Source organism: Phaenicophaeus curvirostris, chromosome 2 (genome assembly GCF_032191515.1).
Source record: "Phaenicophaeus curvirostris isolate KB17595 chromosome 2, BPBGC_Pcur_1.0, whole genome shotgun sequence".
Classification (NCBI taxonomy): domain Eukaryota; kingdom Metazoa; phylum Chordata; class Aves; order Cuculiformes; family Cuculidae; genus Phaenicophaeus; species Phaenicophaeus curvirostris.
In genome coordinates this window covers 9796008-9815812 of record NC_091393.1, presented here as the reverse complement: position 1 = coordinate 9815812, position 19805 = coordinate 9796008, and the positions used below count along the sequence as shown (strand labels likewise).

The 19805-nt window shown below is 43.4% G+C and overlaps 1 protein-coding gene across 1 annotated transcript in view; it reads left to right on the top strand.

The window, feature by feature from the left end:
- Positions 1-19805, top strand: part of SMIM8 (small integral membrane protein 8) — a 723388-nt gene that overhangs the window by 575556 nt on the left and 128027 nt on the right. The window lies entirely within an intron of this gene.

The following is a 19805-nucleotide window of genomic DNA, read 5'->3' as shown; positions in this document are numbered from 1 at the left end:
TTGCCGTACTTCACCTGGACCTTGTGGTGCACAACCCCAAGGATCGATTGATCTTACCCCGCCAACTTAAAACAATTAGATAATTGTTTAAACTAGCAGTCTGCACATCTGCCTTATTGTCATCTTACAATTTGCAGAGGCATTCTTGTCATCTTAACCTACAATCGGAGATATCTTGTTCTGGGAGTCCTTCACAGAGTTTCTGTCTGTCTCTTAAGACAAGGGAAGTGAGTCCTTCATATCCTGTCTTCTGTGTTTATGGAAGCTCAAATGTCCTGGCTCAGAGACTGTGGAACTCAAGCTGCAGAGGGACAAAATCAAAGCTGAGAATCTGGTATTGTCCATGAACAACTCCTAAGCACTGTTTAAATGTTAATTACTTGCCTTGTGCTGTAATTCTCTTCCCTGTCCCTTTTCCTGGACAAATTCTTTTTGACTTATACCAATATACCATATAGAAAATATCACGTATGTCACCCTGACATGAAATAACGGTGAACTACAGCGTGTCAGCTCCAATTCCATCAAAACAAGTATTAGAGGTAGAAAAAGTGTTGTAACAACACTGGAAGCCATCTCTGAAAAATGTTTTGAAAAATTAGAAGATAGCAATCCTTTATCTTATCAAGAGTCAAGGAACTCTGAGTAACATGTGGGTAAAAACTCCAGATGGATCTGAGAAATGGCATCCTTATTCCTTATTTCTGAGTGAAAGCATTTGGTTGGAAAGATGCAGTGCCACAGGCTGAATGTACATCAGGTCTGAAAGTGACATAAGTGTGACCTACCCACATGCAGTGGGCTTCTGCTTTTAGAAAGTTTATCCCCAGCTGCCCTTCTGAAGCCATTGTCACAGCTCCCTCCTCCAGCTGCCTTCAGGTTCCCTACCAGCTAACATTAATATCTAAAAAGAGGAAAAAAACAATCTCAGCCACTGAAAATGTCTTCTAGGGAGGAAGCACAAATATCCGTTATGTTGGTTTTTTTTATTTTTATGGCTTGTTGGAGGTGGAGACTGTTGATTCAAGCTGGGGAATAGTGGCCAGACCTTGCTTATTTATAAAAGGTTCAAAGTGGCTCCCCAGAGTTCATACACTATTAGGAAAAAAAGTAGCCAGGAATTAAAATAAAAATAAGTAATTGGAAGCAGGACCAACACCATAGCTGGACGCTGCTGCTGGCATGTGGCTTGCAGTCACCTGCCTCATGCAAAAGTAATGGCTCGGTTAACTCGGTCGCATCTACTGATGCTTATTTATAGCCAGAAGTATGGCAGAAGCACTAGAAATGGTGAGCACAACCTCAGAGTAGCTGTTGTATACAGGTTGAAAAGTTTCAGAGACTGGTATGAAAGCTGCGAAATACGGGAGCTGCATCATCTTCCTTTCTTCTAATGTCTTTCTTTTGGTATCTTATCTCCACTATTACCACTCAGAACTACTGAGCAGGTTGAAAACTGTAATCAATTTTAATATTTAGAGGTAATTAACAGGAAAAAAAACCAGATAGATAGCTGGGTTTTGTGCTTCCCTGTTAAAGAAAGACTCACCATTCACTGCCAGCTGACTACTGCTTTTCTAATGAAGTCACTAGCTAAACACAGAGTTATGTTTTCCAACAAATGCCACTAGACTGATGAAGATGTCCTGTACATTTTCTCCATGCTCAGAGTCAAAGTCAGGAACAATTTCAAGGATTGTTTATTTAAAACGATTTAACTCGATCAGAAATTACCTGTCATCTTACAGAAATAAAAACTTGCTAGGCTGGTACCGTTGTTTGGCAACTTCATTTTTTTCATATATTAAATATTTACAAAGTGTTTAGAAACATTTTCTAGATTGTGACTTCTTGGCCATGGTTGCTCCCCATTCAAATCTCTCCTGGATCAGGCCCAGCCACACCACACTCTTCCCTGCAAGTTCTTAATGAGACATACAAAACCTTCAGCCCACAGCCATCTTCCTTAGCCTCTCCAAAACACCTTTCCTTCTCAAAGACTTATTTTCCCTAATGCTCTCCTTGCATAGTTGTCTTCCTGCCTTTCTTCCTATATTTCTCAAAATTATTTTCCTCCCCTCTCTACAGCAGGGTTTATACAGACCTGCCTATTTATGCCCTTCTCATCACTTCTACGTGTTTTCTCTGAGTGCTATTTCCTCCTGTCCTTGGGTTTCTGACTCCTTCTAATCCTTAAATTTATCATGGTCCTACTAGAGCAAGTCTCTACTTCCTGCTCCCATCTCAGAGCTGTTATCAAGATTCCCATGACTGTGGATGCTCAATTCTGCCAGATTTTACTCTTACATGTGTCCAGGCCATATTCAGAAGTTTTTCGCTCGGTAAGCAGCCAGTGCTTTGGAGTAAGTTCATATATCCCTAGCCCTGAAGATGGCAACCATCAACCATTTGTTCACTCCCAAAGACATGCCTTTCAAATGCCATTTTACTTGCTATTTTTGTCTTGTCACCTTCCTTTTGTACTTTGTTGTTCCTTTTCTTCCATATTAAAATTGACTCTCATATTATCATTTTAGGGACCTGCACAGGTAACTTAGTTTGCACTCAGCTTCTTCTATTCTGTTTGTGCCTCAGTTCTCTTTTCTGCAAGCTTTGTCTTCACCACTTCCCTCCAGGGCAACCTCTCTCCTGTTCCTTATAGGTGATGTGTTTTTCCTTCTCAAACCCACTTCTGAAAGGAAAACAGGCACCATGGGTGGTGGAGGGATTACTGTGGGTGTATTATTTGTACTTTTTCTCCTTTTTCCCACATAGATCATATCATCTCCTGAGGTCAGCTAAGCCTCTGTAGTGCATAGCACACCCTAGACACAGCAAAAACATGTTGAGAGCTACACACTTCCTGAGACACTTAGAATCATAGAATCACTAGGTTGGATATGACCCACTGGTTCATCGAGTCCAACCATTCCCATCAATCACTAAACTGTGCCCCTCAGCACCTCATCTACACATCTTTTAAACACCTCCATGGAAGGTGACTCAACCACCTCCCTGGGCAGCCTCTGCCAGTGCCCAATGACCCTTTCTGTGACATATTTTTTCCTGATGTCAATCCTGAACCTCCCCTGGAGGAGCTTGAGGCCATTCCCTCTCGTCCTGTCCCCTGTCACTTGGGAGAAGAGGCCAGCACCCTCCTCTCCACAACCTCCTTTCAGGTAGTTGTAGAGAGCAATGAGGTCTCCCCTCAGCCTCCTCTTTTCAAGACCTGGATCTGGCAAATCTACATCCCTTTGAAGCTTGAGGTTCCCCGCCACAATGATGTGCTGAGCTGTTTGCAGCATGTGAGATTAACTTTTTTGATCTTCCTGAATGGAGACAGATAATAGGATTGAACTTTCCAAATGGGAAAGTTTCACCCCATTTCACCCCACTTCACTAGGTTTACATAAAAGGCTTCCACTATTCAGACTTCTCTGCCATGTACCTGAGCTGTCCAGTTTTCCGTAGTCCATGCTTCCTGTATTTCTGTATTTCCATAAGACTCTATCACTTGCATGTACCAAGAGGGAATTTAAAAGAAAAAATAAATTGTGGCTTCAATTGGGACAAGATCTTATAAGAATAAGGGAATCTTTTCTGTCTAATAAGGTCTTCATTTCTGTCTCCCTGTTTTCAGCCTCAGTTTTCAAAAATCAAACAGCGTGGCAGTGTTCTGGGGAAATACAGGCTTGCAGCACAAGTTTAGAGATTGTCCTTGTGTCTGCGTGTTGTTTAACCATTGCAGATATCAACAACAGACAGGCTGGTTTACAATCATCTTTTACATGCCCAAGATTTGTATGAATTATCTAAAATTGCTTTTTTGTTTAAATGGACACAGTAAATATTGTGATATCTTTTTATTGGTCTAGCCAATATATTACACGTTGTATTTCATAAGAACCCCGTACAACACATACTCCCTTTGTAATTGCTGTATGTTTTTCTCTTACAGCCAATAAGAATAAAATTTTTAAAAATTATCTGTGTTTGGAAAAATGCCAGGTTCATCAGCTGTAAGTTTATTATTTAACATTTGCTATTTTACGCGATGTATGTGATACTGCCAATATTGCTTCCTTCCCTCTCCCCCCCATATCCAGCACCATCAGGGGATTTTTAGTTTTTCATTAATCCCATATAGTTTATCACAGGTAAATGGTGTTTTATGGTGAAATTTCTGCTTCCTACTCAGTCCAAACTAACCATTTACTACTTTCAAATTAATGTAAACTGGAAATTGTATTCTGTCATGTCTATCAGCTCCAGAGAACAAATTATCGAATTTCTCATGGTTTAGTGTGTCCCTGATGAAGGATGCAATGACTCCATTGAAGATCACGGCTCCGTAAGCATGACTGGGAAGAATTCTGCTAATCTCTATAAGCACTGAATCAGCCCTTAAAGGGAAATGTTTAGTGTTTATACTCTAAGGAGAAGATGTTAACATGAGTGAGCTGTGGGAAAAACATATATTAGGAAATTACATGAAAGTCTGCTTAAAGACCTAAGGAAGAATTATTTGTTTCAACTGTTTTCTTTCTCAATCACTTTTTTTTTCCTGATCTGTAGCTCATGTTTGTTGTTTCCCTCCATTTCTTATCTCTCACTCCTTCCTTTCTTTTTCAGCCTTCCTCCGCACTACAATGGCATCCAGCAACCTGCAGCAAGAAGCGAGGCTACCTTGTGCTATGTTGATACACACTACCTGAGCATCACTCTTGTCTTGATTTTAGGGAATCAAGCTGCAGGCTGTGTTCCACAGCACTGCTCTGCATATCCATTGATCATGTATTATTGCAGTTCTACTACAAATTAGATTTCTAACTTATGTCCAGATTCTTCCAAGTGAAAGGTGCTGCGTAATGCACCACAATGCCTTTGTAGGTGTCATGTGTTTTCAATATCTCTTTTTAATAATTCCCTCTTTCCTCCTCTCCCACAGGGCTTCTATCAGTAGGCATGAAAGCCACAGCTAGTGTGGTCCCCAGATGCAATAAGCAGTGTTGGAAATACCCTACCCCTCCCAGAGCGCCACCCCACTCTTCTCACCCCTCCGCACTTCACCCTCTTCCAGCTGCTTGCATTGCACTCTTAAAATTCATTAGCATATAGATCACCTCTCAGAAGTTTTCGTGGATTAATTTCCTGCATGACAAGTTCTCATCCTCATTTCTATCTGGTTCGAGATCCCATGTCATTGGGGTACTCAAGTCTTCCAAAGCACCGTCCCTCCAATACTCATTTCATACACCACACGCCTGCAAATGGACACATTTCTGTGAGGTGAAAAATAAAGCGCTGCCTCCTTGCAACTACGCTCTATAAAAGATGCACATTTTGTCAGCTCAGAAACAAAACGTAAGTGCCGGGAAGAGGGAGGACAGAACTCCTATTGCCTTTTAAACTACTGTTTTGTTCATAATTTGAAATTACCCCACTTCTGGCCATTAATTTTAAAGGTTTTAAAGTTTTTTTTAAAAAATTTATTTTTTTTGTGCTAAGAAGCAAAACCTGAAATCACATGTGCGTGCCTGAACTACCTGCAACAAGCAGAGTGACCTTCCAGCAGATATTACAATAAAGAATTGTTTCTCTCTAAAGCTTTCTACAACAACCTTTTCATGGGGATAGGAAGTTCCACGTAAATGACTTCCACTTCTGTGATGCCACCAGAAACAATATCTCAGTCCTTTATAGAAGGAACAGACTGACAAGCTGCTAGATTGCTGGGATAAGCCTCAACAAGCTTATTTATCCAATAAATAAAAAAAAACCCAGGCTAACACCTCCGGCTTGAGAGTTTTTAAATTCAAGAATTTGACCACTAAAATAGAGCCTGTCAGATAGAGCTTTATTTTTATTCATACATATTGCAGCTCAATTCCTCATTCTTGTATAGCAAAGTCTGAATATGAGAAATAAAAATAATCAATTTTAAATTTTAGAGTAACAAGAAAATAATCTACCTCTTATTTTTTTCAATTTCAGGAGAACATTTTTGTGCTATGACGGTCATTCTGAACCGGGCAAAGGAAAAATTAATCCAATTAAGTCACAGAAGTTAATTAAGGATTGCAAAATTAAGCATGCTTGCCTTGGTTCAATGCTTGCTTATACACACAAGCCACAGATCATAATCCTTTAATTTTTCACTACAGCAGTTTCAGTCCTTGCTGGAGTGCAGGTTATCTGTGGTTTTAATTAAGGTCAGTAGGAAGCTGTACCCCTTCCTACCAGGCGTATGGGGCCCACGGGTGAGAACGGGGGGAGACCTGGGGCTTTGTGGCTGGCAGAGACTGTGCCTTCGCTCCCCCTGAGCACCAGAGATGCGATGTCACCGCTATAGCCTCCGCCTTCCTCACAGCCTGTTCTGCCCCCAGTCAAACTGCCGCTTCCACCCTCGCCCAGGGAACTAAGGGCACTTTTAGCCAAAATAAAAACGAGGGAGGTAAAGGACAGGACCATTGCTCGCTCCCACGGGCTGTGCACTGAGCAAGCGGCTGGAGTTATGTCTCCCAGCCCCATCGCGCCAGCGCGCAGGTGACAGAGTGAGACTGGTGCGCTGACAGGGAATAGATGCTGAACAAGCCACCTGCATCAGCTTCCCACCCCAGGGCAGCTCTCAGCATGGCGCAGCCCCAAGGCAGCCACTGTCCCTCTCTCTGCAGCACGGCCCAGCACACCAGACCTGAGCCACACAAGTGGAGCCTCAAGCTCCACCAGGGCAGGTTCAGGCTGGACATCAGGAAAAAATATTTCATGGATAGGGTCATTGGGCTGGTGAAGGGGCTGGAGAATAAGTCTTAAGAGGAGCAGCTGAGAGAGCTGGAGTTGTTTAGCCTGGAGAAGAAGAGGCTGAGGGGAGACCTCATTGCTCTCTACAACTACCTGAAAGGAGGTTGTAGAGAGGAGGGTGCTGGCCTCTTCTCCCAAGTGACAGGGGACAGGACAAGGAGGAATGGCCTCAAGCTCCGCCAGGGGAGGTTCAGGCTGGACATTAGAAAAGAAATTTTTGCGTAAGTGTCATTGGGCACTGGCAGAGGCTTCCCAGGGAGGTGGTTGAGTCACCTTCCCTGGAGGTGTTTAAAAGATGGGTGGATGAGGTGTTGAGGGACGTGGTTCAGTGATTGATGGGAATGGTTGGACTCAGTGACCTGGTGGGTCCTTTCCAACCTAGTGATTCTGTGATTCCATGATTATGGACAGAACTACCATCAGCAGCAGGAAAACCACGGGCTGCCGCCATCTGAGCTAAAAGTCACACTTTTCCAATAAGAGGTCTCGCCTCCCTGGCAGGCCAGTAGCTGGAGGCAGACACAGTCTCATAGCCCCACACAGACCCGCAGCGCAGGAGGCTGGGGAGGCTGCCCGGCCCCAGCCCCAGCCCTGATCCTAGGCTGTCACAGAGCAGACACGCTGCACTGCCATCCCCACGACACTTTGTCGGGGACGTTCTGCTTCCCTTGAACACTGACATAGCTCAAGTCTGAGTCTAATTCACAGCTGTCAACTCAATTATTGAATTCACAGTTGTAATTCAAGCGTTGTCTTCCTCTGCATAGGAGTGTGGTGGCAGAGTAGAGACGATACGCTGTGTGAGAAACAGAGGTATGGAAGTGAACCTCCCGTCAATGCCTGTTCCTCACTCACACAGGTGCAATGGGTCTCGCCATGGGGCTGGGGACCACACTGAAGCTGGATGCAGTGCCAAGAGTCTTGCGCTTTCATGTGCTATAAGCTACAGCACTTTGACGTACACCAAATTGGCTTAGTTTTCCCCCTTTCAGCTGCCATCAGATATTTTTTGTAACATCGCTGAAGAGATCAATTCAAAAGGGCAGCCAGCGACCAACTCCACTAGGCACGTTCCTCTGGGCTCAAAAGGACCAGCTGCCTGGCCCAGGGGTACAGTGGTGTCCTGGATGTCACTGCCCCGCGCCAGGAGGAAGGCAACACGGGCAGTGGGACAGCAGTGTCTGCACACCCAGCACCCCCACGCGTGGCTGTGCTGCAGCCCCCAGGGGAAAACTTCCACTGCTTGTGGTTGATTCACCTTCCCTGGAGGTGTTTAAGGCACGGGTGGAGGAGGTGCTAAGGGGCATGGTTTAGTGTTTGATAGGAATGGTTGGACTCGATGATCCGGTGGGTCTCTTCCAACCTGGTTATTATACGATTCTATGATTCTATGATTCAACTTGGCCGTGAGACGGTCACCTTGGGGAACAATCCTGAACACTCAGATCACTTTGTAGTGCGAACGAGCGCCCATGTCAGAGCTACGATACCCCGCGGGGAGTGTGGGCTGAAAAAGGAACGCTGCTCTTTATTAAGTTCTGTTTATTAGGAGGCTTTATTTCACAAACAAGCTTCAAACATCGTTTGTTAGACATATAATTTCCTGAAACATTATCAAAAATTAATGTGCACAAGCCTAAAAATCAAGCAAATCTCATTTAAATTGTCTATTGAAAGCAGCAGAAACTCAGTATTTTTTAAGGATTTTTCAAGCTAAGTGGAAAGAAACAGCTGGGGCTCCTCCAGAGATTAATCTGTCCCTATAGGCCTTCATTTATGTTGGTGAACTGCCTCCGTGCTCTAACCTTCCCAGTTACTTTACATCAAATACTTTCCAATGGTAGTTTTCTGGCTTTTAACCAACTTAGCACACACATTGTTTTCACTACTCAGCAGGTGCATTTGGGCACACAGTTCTTCACGTTAGTCTCTTCATTTTTCCTGGCAAGCCACAGTTTTATGATCTTTTTAACCTATCTACAATTTTATGTAGGGTGATTGACAAGTGAGCATCTTGAGAAGCCACATTAATTAAAGAGAAAATAAAAAAAGCTTCCATAGCTATAAGAACTCTCATTGGCTCTAAAGCAGCTTTGTCATTTACTTTTCTAATTCCTGCCAATATCATTGCTATAGTGTTCCTCACATGTAGCTCATTTTCTTGCTTGAACAGGAAATGTAGTAGTTGGCTTCATGGGGTATGGAAATTTCAATGATCCAAAGGCTTTTAGAATCCAAGTCATGAACACTTTGTTTTCTAAAAACAAAAATGAAAGTTCAGAGTATTTAATGTAATCCTCTGCTTTAAAAAAAGGATAAAGAGGATAGAGTTCAAGTGCTTTTTGCCAGCAGGTGCAATACAAATTAAAATCCCAAACAGTCAAGGCTGCATCGTATCCCAGTCCTAATGAGGGTGAGAGATTTAGGAGAACAAGAGAGATATCACAATGTGTCTGGGATTGAGATAGAAGGGACAGGATCTGGCTGCAGATGAAGACACCAAAATTTAGTTGTATACTGAGATGTTCCTATGTGTGTGCTGGGTCAATCTGCTCCCATTACAGCCAAGGGAGATCTGCTCAGTCTTTGGAGTCAAGGGTTGTGATTCATTTCATCCTGGAAGAGACACCTGTGTCCAGGCATGACAAAAGCCTCACAGATCTGTAACTTTGCAAAGCAACAACACTGTAGGACAACTCAGATATCACCAGATGACTGCCTCTGGGCAACTGAATTAAACCCTAGATTCTCACTGACTCCAATGGGAGCTTGGACTTCTGTCATGTCTGTAGGCAACTGCACGTACACACTTGAGCTCTGGAACATGGTCATCCAAGAATGAGTTTTCTAGATTGATCTTTCAAAAAGAAAGTCATTAAGAAACATACTCTGTGTGAACAGCCCACCTTCTAGGGAGAGATACTTTCCTTTTTTTCCCACTAAGCACTTGCTTTGATCTTTCTTCGAATAACGTGAAAGTATTTTCTACTTCACTTCTTCAAAATAGTCATGTGTAGATCAACAGGGTGCTGGAAACAGCAAGGCTACCCAAGGAATGAAAGATGAGAATATATGTTCAGATGAAGAAAACAGCCACCTTTTTGCAGTGAATGCTTGAGCATGCAGGGGGAAAGGGCTGCAAACAAAGCCAGTCTTATGAGTCACCTAATTCCAAACAAAAGACATGAAAACCTGGAGATAAGAATAAGTTTCTAGACACACACACACACACTGCTTAAAAATAATTGTTGTAGTCAGGGCAGTACAGCTTCTCTGCTCACAAGCTCAAGTGCTACATGAGGCTATGTCAACAGTTTTCCTTGAGGATTTTTTTTTTTAACTGATAGTGTAGCTGTCCTAAAATACTTGTTAGTGTACTGTACAAAAACATCCTTTGTCTACAGGCAGAGAAAGAAAATGCATACATGGTAGAAGCTCCTTGCCTTGGTAATGGCCATGAATTCACATGTGACTTGCAGCTTCATGCAGCCGCTCTCCAACAGTCTTGTTTGCAGAGCTATGCAACAGAGGCACAGTTGCTTTGGTGAGTAGCATGGTCAGGGGATCAGTCTCCAGGGCCAGAGCTTCACTGCTCTGTCAGGTTGTCATGCTCACATCAATACCAGTGATCAGTCACAGCAACTACCCCACAGGCAATTTTAACACTCCAGCTAGGTTCCCATCCTCACCTCATCTCCAGCTGGAGGCTCCTGCTCATCCACAGGTTCTTGCTGTGTCAACCTCCCCTACCCAGTAAAGAAGGGGAAAAAATGCAACAAGACATTCCTGAACGAACCAGGCACAAGGGGCCATGCCACAATGCTCTCTGTGACCTATATTGCAGATATCCCAGGGGTATCTTAGGACTGACACCATCGACAGCTAGTCTTTCACACACCTAAAGCACGGCCCATTGCCAGGAGCTGTTGCCAGGAGCTGTAAACCCACTGTGTCTTGACCATTATGGATGACTCATAAGCATCCTGTTGGGACACTATATGCCTCATTTGCGAGAGTGTTAGGAACTAATGTAGGGATGTGGATCTCCATGGTCCTGGGCCCAGAGCAACCACCAGCTTTGTAGTGGCATCTTACCAATGTTAAGCACTCAATCCTGTACAGACATGGCTAATTGCTGTCTTCTGAAAGCTTTTCACGTTAGTTTCCTACCCCTCCTACCCCAGTTCAGGAGCCCACCATCAGCAAGTTTGTGGTGGCCATCATTATGGAAGCCTACAAGCCATATTGTCACCTGCTGCCTCTCCAGCTACTTCCCCGCTGTCCCAGCCCAGACCTTGCCACCCCTCCTAGGTGAGCAGGATGCCTTGCTATTCTGGAGCCGTAGACTGGATACCTGCATCCCACCCAGCATCCCTCAAAGGGAAGCCGTGGCTATTGCAATCACAGGAGGAGCAATTGCTTCCCACACTGAGGACTCACGTCACTGCCACAATTCATACACATCAACATTGTTTGAAAATACATAACTGGCACACTCTGGAGCCTTATTTTTGTCTGAGATGTGTACCTATACTGACACCTAGGGTGTAATGATGATGGCACTTGCTGATTTTACCACCATTTCTACCACTGTTCTCCTGTCCCAGTAATTACAGTGGTTACTGGGAGAGCAGCTGTGTTTTCATTTCCCACTTGATGCCTGCAAAGCACAGATTTTGGTGGCCAAGGGCCAGCTGATACTAGCTGCAAAACCAGCCAGAGCTGAGAAGGGTATCTAGATCACTGTGACCAAACCATACATTTCACACACCAGGGGAAAATGGTGGGAAGTGAATCCTGAGCAAGTGAAAGCAGATCGAACACTGGGAAGGACCCTTGCCCAGCCAGCTGATCACCTTGGATGTAGCTTTTGTCCGCGTGGGTCCTGGAAGGGGCAGACATCATGTCACTTGAGGCTGTGTTCAAGGGCAAAGCTGGGGTGCGCGGGGAGCACAAGGGGAAGAGGCACCGTGCACAGGGCGGTGTCAGGAAGATGCTGTCATTCATGTAGGTCTGTCTTACACCACTCAGGTCCTATCTGAATTGAGAATAACTCACACTTCAAAACCAAACCAAACCAAACCAAAACCTCCAGCACAGTTCTTTAGAAAGTGTAATGCTGGATAACCCAGTCTGCAATAGTAGAAGCAGCAACAGTCGCACTCAGACCTTTGAAAATAGGTTTCCTAAATAGATTCCCCGATCCCTTACTTTATTTTAGGAAATTAGGTCCAGTTAAAAATGAACCATCAAACTTGCAGGTGTTAGGCTTACTCTTTGTACTTACAGTGGTCTAACAGTTCAACAAATACATCACTGTGGTGTTGATGCCAACAGACTTGTCCGCAGTAGATAATCCATCGCAGACAGACAGCAGATCATAAGGCTGCAAGGGCCTCATTTTTTCCCCAGTCTCAAGGCAGGGTCACCTACAGCCATGGCATTTCTGACAAATGTTTGTTCAAATTGTTCTTAAAGTCCTACAGTGATGGAGATGCCTCATCTTTCTCAGACAGCCTATTTCCCTGATTCATTTCCTTCAGCAACAGAAAGCTTTATTCACTATCTAACCCAAATCTCCCTTGCTGCAACTGGAGCATGTTGCTTTTCATCCTGTCTACCACAGACAAAGAGAAAAAAAAAATGCACTATTCTCTGCAGCAGCGTCTGAAAATTTATCATCTGACATATCTTCCTTCCTATTCTGTGTATGTCTCGCCCATAAACAATTTGCAGCTATCTGGGTATTATGGTCAGGAAATTTTCCCTCAAAATGTTGTGTGCTTTTAAGGCTTCCAATCCAAAAACTGCTTACAGACCCCCTGATACTTCTTCTGCTCAGTGCAGCCCTGGAAGAAGACAGTGATAGGTACAAGCCAGCTTCTGCTGAGAATGCCTGCTGACAGAAAATTTCAAATTTGCTTAATATTAATATTTACTGAGTAAACTTCAGCTGCACAGAAATATACGGGACATGAGCCAAAACATTTGGCTGTAGGCAGACATTCAATGTTCAGTGCAAGGAACTACACACTGCAAAAGCTGGTATTTAACACCAGCCTTCACCATCACCTCCTACCTTCACCCTTGCCCAGGGTCTGTCTCCTGGCCTCCTCAGTGCTCAGCCTGGGCTATCACAGCTATACGGGACATACATCTACATAATGCCCTGGGGAAAGCTCAGGGACTGAGCTCCCTGTGATGCATCCTTCTTCAAAGAAATTTTGGACAGTTCCCTAAAATCAGCTCTCAGAAGTTGGCAGTCAGGCACATGAAGACACTCATTCTTCCAAAGCATCTGAGCCTTACCATTATACTAGGCAGCAACTTCTTCCATCCACCAAGGAAACTCCAAGGATTGCTGCACCGTGACTTCTAATTCATAGTGTTGACACACCACAGGGACATCTCTCCCACCGCTATCCCAAGGGACAGTGAGATTCTGTGACATATTTATATAACAATGGAAAAGACCTGGGTTTGTCACTCCCCATCCCTGAAGAACAGAACTGACCTAGGAAGAAAAGTCAGGTCCACGAGGTTCCCCAAGTGCCTGATGTAAGGTTTACCTTGCAGTGATCAATGCTTAAATTAGCACAGGCTTCAAAATATTCTGACATTATTTCTGTGTAAGCAGTAATGTCCCATTTCTCCTTCTTCTTCTTCTTTATGGCCTCAAGCTCCGCCAGGGGAGGTTTAGGCTGGACATTAGGAAAAAATTCTTCACAGAAAGGGTCATTGGGCACTGGAACAGGCTGCCCAGGGAGGTGGTTGAGTCATCTTCCCTGGAGGTGTTTAAGGCACGGGTGGATGAGGTGCTGAGGGCATGGTTTAGTGTTTGATAGGAATGGCTGGACTCGATGATCTGGTGGGTCTCTTCCAACCTGGTTATTCTATGATTCTATGATTTCTCCTCACTTCTGCCCCCACCCCACCTCCCACTTCAGAGACCAGCAGTAAATCCATTCTCTGTATTGAGTTTTCTGGACATACGCATCAACCACATTCAGGGCCTCAGACCATTCTGAAGAAGTAATTCTTTCATAATTTTGATAACAAACCACATGAAGAGAAATGCTCTATTTTCCTTTCCAGATCATGGGCAGAGAATGCCTTTTGTTGCTCTTCAATACCGCACCCACTGCATTTGGTTGTCACTGGTAGCAGATTCGACAGTAACAGCAACAGTGGCACAGAATTAGTAAGGCATGCTAAGATTTCACAAGTTGTCTTAGACGTGCTGTTTAATGAAAACATCCTGTGCATACCTGAGTGTGTATTTTAGCTGAACCCTATAATAATAACTACAATATTTCAGCTGAAATGCATAGATATGGGCATGTTCATCTTTCTCACTTGAACTTTTTGATAATCAAAACTTCAGCCCCATCATCTAAACGTCTTACTGAAGTTCACTGACCAATTCAGGGCAGTGAGTTCAGGTGGCACAGCTGTAGCTCCTACATGTGTTCCTCACCTCTCTTCTGCACGTTACCATACCCGATGCAGGGATGGCTTAAGAGGACAAACGCCTTCTCTTGAGCAGCTTACCGTTCAGGGATTCAGAATCATAGAATCGTAGAATGGTTCACTTTCAAGTATTTAATTCCTTCCTTGGAAAAAAGTAGGCACAGGAATCTATTTCAGCAGATTTTCAGTACAAACCAGCAGTATGGTCCTCAGCCACTTGTGCTTCAGGCATCTTGAAACAGAAGCCTTACCAATTAATTAGTGTTAAATCACTAATGTCTATTTGTCAGCTCTTAACAATTCCTTGAAAAGAGTTTCCATGAAACAAGTGATAGAAACATTGTGAAAACCTGTTTTGAAAACTGGCAGAGTCCCCAGAAATTCAAAGTCCAGGCTTTATTTGCGGCTGTAGAAGCAACAGGAAAGAAAATGGCTTCATGAAACGTCACCTAAAGTTTCCATTCATTTGCTTTGCAGTAGAACATGGACAGGCGGTATTTGTTGGAAAAGCTCTGCAGATGATTTCTAGAAAAGAGTTTTGATACACTTTCCAGTAAGGCAGCAGGGAAAGTTTCCTAGTTAAAAATTTATCATGCAGTGACTAAAGAGTAACTTTTCATGAAAGTTCTCTGATCTGTTTTTGATGGACTGAACTCTGCCAAACTCACCTTCCACAGGGAAGATGTTTCAGCCCTGGATTTCTCTTAACAAAGAAACTAAGTGAAAAAATGGTGTGGTCATCCTCTACAAGCAGAAAGATGTTTCCAGAGTGCAATCTAATTCAACTTATTGTCCTGAGGTGGGGCGGAACAGTTTAAGTTCAGATCCCCTCTGACCCTCAGGGTCTTTGATGCTGGCTCTCTTTAGCCTGCTGTTTCCCAAAAAACATTCCCAAACCACCATGGTAGAGCCTCAGCTCTGCACTAACTACAGTCAGTCTTCTCTCTCCTACTAGACTGGAATTACACTGCAGTCCAAGTTTTTTATCTGCTGTCCATTCACCTCTGCCATGTATCCAGATGAGTAGCCACAACAAGTCCTCAGGAGAACAGCTGAGTTGCATTGCCATAAGGATGGAAAAAGCCAGGTCAGTCCACAGAAGAGCAACAAAACCTCTTCAGCTGATTTTGGGTTGGGCAAGTCAGGTTCACATAAATGGGATGTAAATAAAATTCCAGTGCAACTGAAGGAAATTCAAGGAGTTCAGTAATTGCTTCTGGGAAAAAAGGTGGGACAGGGCTGTGCAGCTCCTGGGTGAGAGAGGGTCTCCGGTGTGGCTGCTGCCACAAGCACCACTTGGCTGCTGGCAGGTGGGTGCTCAGTCTCTTCCCCTCGGTGATGACTGAAGCAGCAAGCTCCAGCTGCCTTTGTATCCGCAAAGTTTTCTCCCTATTTATTTTTTTACCTAAATCTTCCTGGTTGTTCATTAAGTTGGGGTTTTTTTTCTTGTCCCATCCCACCACCCTTTCTACTGATGTCTATGTAAGAGTTTTCTGTTTGCTATGAGACTATCAAGCTCCCCCTAGTCCTCTCTTTCCTGGGCTAAGCAAGCCCACATCCTCCAGTTCTCCTTCACAGCTCATGTGTCCTGCACCCAAGATGACACATGATCCTCTCTCCTTCCTGAAGCTGCTACCAAAACCTTATTGTGAAAATAATTATGTATTGAGAGTTGAAGAGTCAGTGAGGTAGTAACAGTATTGCTTTCTCTGGCTCATTCGAATTGTCTTCAATTTAATAGCAATTCTTATTTGCACATAAACATGCACACACTGTTTTCTGGTAACTTTCAACTCTTTCTGAAGCAATTCTGAATCTGCAAAAGCATATGAAAGCCATGAAGTGATTTTTTTGCGAATCATCCCTTCTTGTTTGCATGCTTTTAGGTTTGAAAACACCTCATTCTCTCAGTGACTTGAAATACTAGATTTTTTTTCCTCTTTGTAGTAGTTAGAGGAATGAATTGGGGATGTTCCTCCAAATTCTGAGACTAGCCAAAGAGAGCTGAACAGAGTCAAGTGAATATCTTTCTCTCTTAGAGTCTCCTGTTCAGCTAATTCAGTACAAGGTGCCATTTGCCTTTTCCTTTTTTTGTTTTTTTGAGTCAGCAAACACGGTTTTACTCCATGAAACCTTTTGTGACAAGAGGCTTCTATTCTGTTGCTGCAATGCTTTTATACAGATTATTTTTAAGTATATGCTTTGCATTAGACTTCCTAAGTGTTGTGCTTTCATTTGCCTTCATTTTTATTTCCTTGATTTTGGAACATTTGCCCAATTTATCAAAATTTGTGTGAACTCTTATCCTCCAAGGTACATAAAACCACTGACCACTTAACGCCATCCATACACTTTGCAAATACCTTATCTAGTTTATCATCCAAGTCATCAATAAACATAATTACTAGAGCTGCCCTTAGGTCTCATCCCACAGGACTGCATTTGCAAAGTCCTCCTTCTTTGACAGTAAATCCTTGAAAATTATTTAGGAGGACAGTTTTTCAGCTGGTTGTGCACTCATCTAGGAATGAACATTTTTTTCTAGACCCAGGCATAATTTGAAAATAATATATCCAACAGCTCTACCAGAAGTTTGACTTTAATGCAAGGCAAATTACATTTCTCTATTCCCCTCATAGAGCAGGCTGTTACCTTATAAAAGAATGAAACTAGTTTTCTTTGACATAATTTATTTTCAAGAAATCTATGCCAAGCTGACTATCTTTTTTTACTTGAGGAGGTGTATATAGATTGATTTCTTGAAAGTGTGTCCTACCAGATGTCAGAGTTAGCCTGGCTGGGCCTGTAGAAGGTTTTTCTTTTTTTAGGAATGATATTATTCAAGCCCTATTTGCACTTTCCTAAATGCAGGCACATTAAGTCTCTCCACACTCCTTTAATTCTCTGTGATAGTTGTTAATTACACAGAGGTGGCTTTGACTAGTCCTTTCTGTACTTGTTTAATCAGATGTAGTCAGCCTGGAGAAAACAAACTTACACGATCTTTAACCTGTTCTTTGAATTATTTTCAGTCCATTCTTTAATCATTCCTTCCACTTTCTAGACTTGTGAAGAGCAGAGGAGAAAGTAAAAAAGAAGCAGGGCTGTCCTCCTGTCTAGAATCAGTAGCTTCTCATGTTTGATCAGTTTTGATGGCATCTGCTGGCTACACCTCTGTGAGGTAGAGAGGAGCCAGACACAGACTGACAACAGGAGTATTTGCCCCCTCAGTATTTTAGTGACAGGAAACAAAGTGAGACACAACTGTAAGGGTAGGTCCTTGTGAAAATAGGTTGGGGATAGTTTGTGAGGAAATTATCTCTACCCAGCATCCAAGTTTGCTCCTACGCTGCTGGAAATAAGAGCTGAACTACACTATGTGCAAATAGAGTTGATTAGTGCAAATAGAGATGATTAGTGATTGATAGGAATGGTTGGACTCGATGATCCGGTGGGTCTTTTCCAACCTGGTGATTCTATGATTCTATGAATGTATCAAACCGTGCAACACTACCCAGACTCATAAGTACTTCAGCCACTGCCTCTGATAGTGCAGGACTGACAGAAATGCAGATGCACCAGTTCCAGCTGGGGCCAGCTTTGCACAGACCACAGATCTGTGCTGCCTGCTGGTATCACTGCCATCCCAAGCTCCAGCAGGACACGTGGCACTGACTGCAGGTTACAAACACCCATGCAAACACCACCCACACCTCTCTGCTGTCAGGATTAACTCAGAGTAGAATTTCTATTCCCTTACTGCTTCCTGAATCAGCTTCCTCTGTCTTTCTACCAAGAATTAGTGGCTAACACCAAAACCAAAGGGAGATGATGAACCCTTGGGCAGCCTGAAGAGGACAGTTGGCACTGGGGAGCTGAGGCAGGTGCTGTACGGACCAGGCACCCTGGGCAGTGAGCAGCCCTGCCTGCATCTGCTTGTCTCTCTCCACTTGGGTGCCCTCCTCCAAGATGTGGGGGTACAAAGAAAGCAAGGAAGCTGGAAAATTTGCAATCTATTGCTGCTAATAATTTTATTACTTTTATGCTAGGCTCTTAATTTTTAAGCCTTGGTCTCTGCTTATTTTTCAGCACTTGGAGAACTGCTACATATCCTGGTTTCTAAGAGCACTTTGTTCCTTGAGAGATAGGGCAGATAAAAGAGAGATGTGATTTGTCTCATCAAGAGAGGTGTATGCAGGATCTTCATGAAAAAGGCACTGGGAATACGCCTGTCAAAGCAAAGGGTAAAGCAAAGCAACACTGATAGAACTGAGTGATACCTCTTTCCTGGGATTAGTGTTCAGAAACAGGCAGACTTGGAGCATTAAGCCCAAAATGTATGCCACTGTTGTTGCAATAGGTCCCCTGAAAATTACACCTGAGGAAGTCAGTGGCATTGTTGACCCCACAGTCCCCACCCCATAGCAGTCCTCCCAAACATGTTTAAACACACAGGATGAAATGAAAACAGGAGTAGGTATGATTTTGGGCCTCACCACCAAAGGTAAGGACTGAGTAGCCATTAATACCAATACCAAACATAACTCTAAGAAGTGCCTGGAATTCAGGAGGTGTTCGAGTACCATATTTTAGACGCCCAGGACTTGTATATGAAACGTACACACACTCAGCCAAACTAACACTACAACTCTTTGCTCCCAGCTCTCTGTCTTTCTCTGAATCTGTTCTCCCAGTCTGGAACCACACCGAACAGTCCCCAATGTTCTCTCTCAAACAAGGTCTGGGATTTTCGCTAAACAGCATAAACCAACACAGTGGTGTGGACTGTGCTAACTGGTCACCAGTATGAATGACTGGGTAGCTGGGGATGCCACCTGGCACTGCCAGGGAGAGGGAAACTTGTAGGCGGAAACCGCATGAAAATCTATTCATCTCCACAGTCCAAATCCCTGCAAGGCAACCAGTGAGGAAGGGCCCAGGTAGGAACCTGAGGCTTCAGGACAAGGGTTAACCTCACTGTCAAATCTGTGGTCTAGCACAGGGCAGCATAAGTGGTCCGAGCTCAGGGCGCAAGTACAGTATCTTGCTGGAGAGCAAAAAATCATATTTTCACATGAATCTCACTGGAAAGCAGAGGTGACTGTCAGAAAATATTTTAAATAGGAAATTTTGCCCCAAATTACATGATTTTTAAAAGACTGAAAATCAAATTTTTGCAGAGAGGTAAAAAAAAAATGTTCTTCTTTGTGAGAAAAAGTAAGAAAATAAGGAATTGTTCTTTTTGTTGTTGTTTTGGGGTGTTTTTAATTGCTTGTTTCTGTTTTCTGGCCATTTACCTCTTTGCACATTTTTTATTGCCACCATTAAGTTGCAGGGTTGGGGAAAAGAAGGAACTCTGTGAGGACAGAAAACAGTGAACACCTGACTTTTTAAGTTGTGGTTTAAGAACACAGCAATGATAACTATTTGAAGAACTGTGCTTATTGTATATGTTTGTTGATTGGGATTTTTTTTAATCAAAACCAAACTTCAAGAAACAGTATGAATTTTTAACTTCCAAACAAACTTGCTGT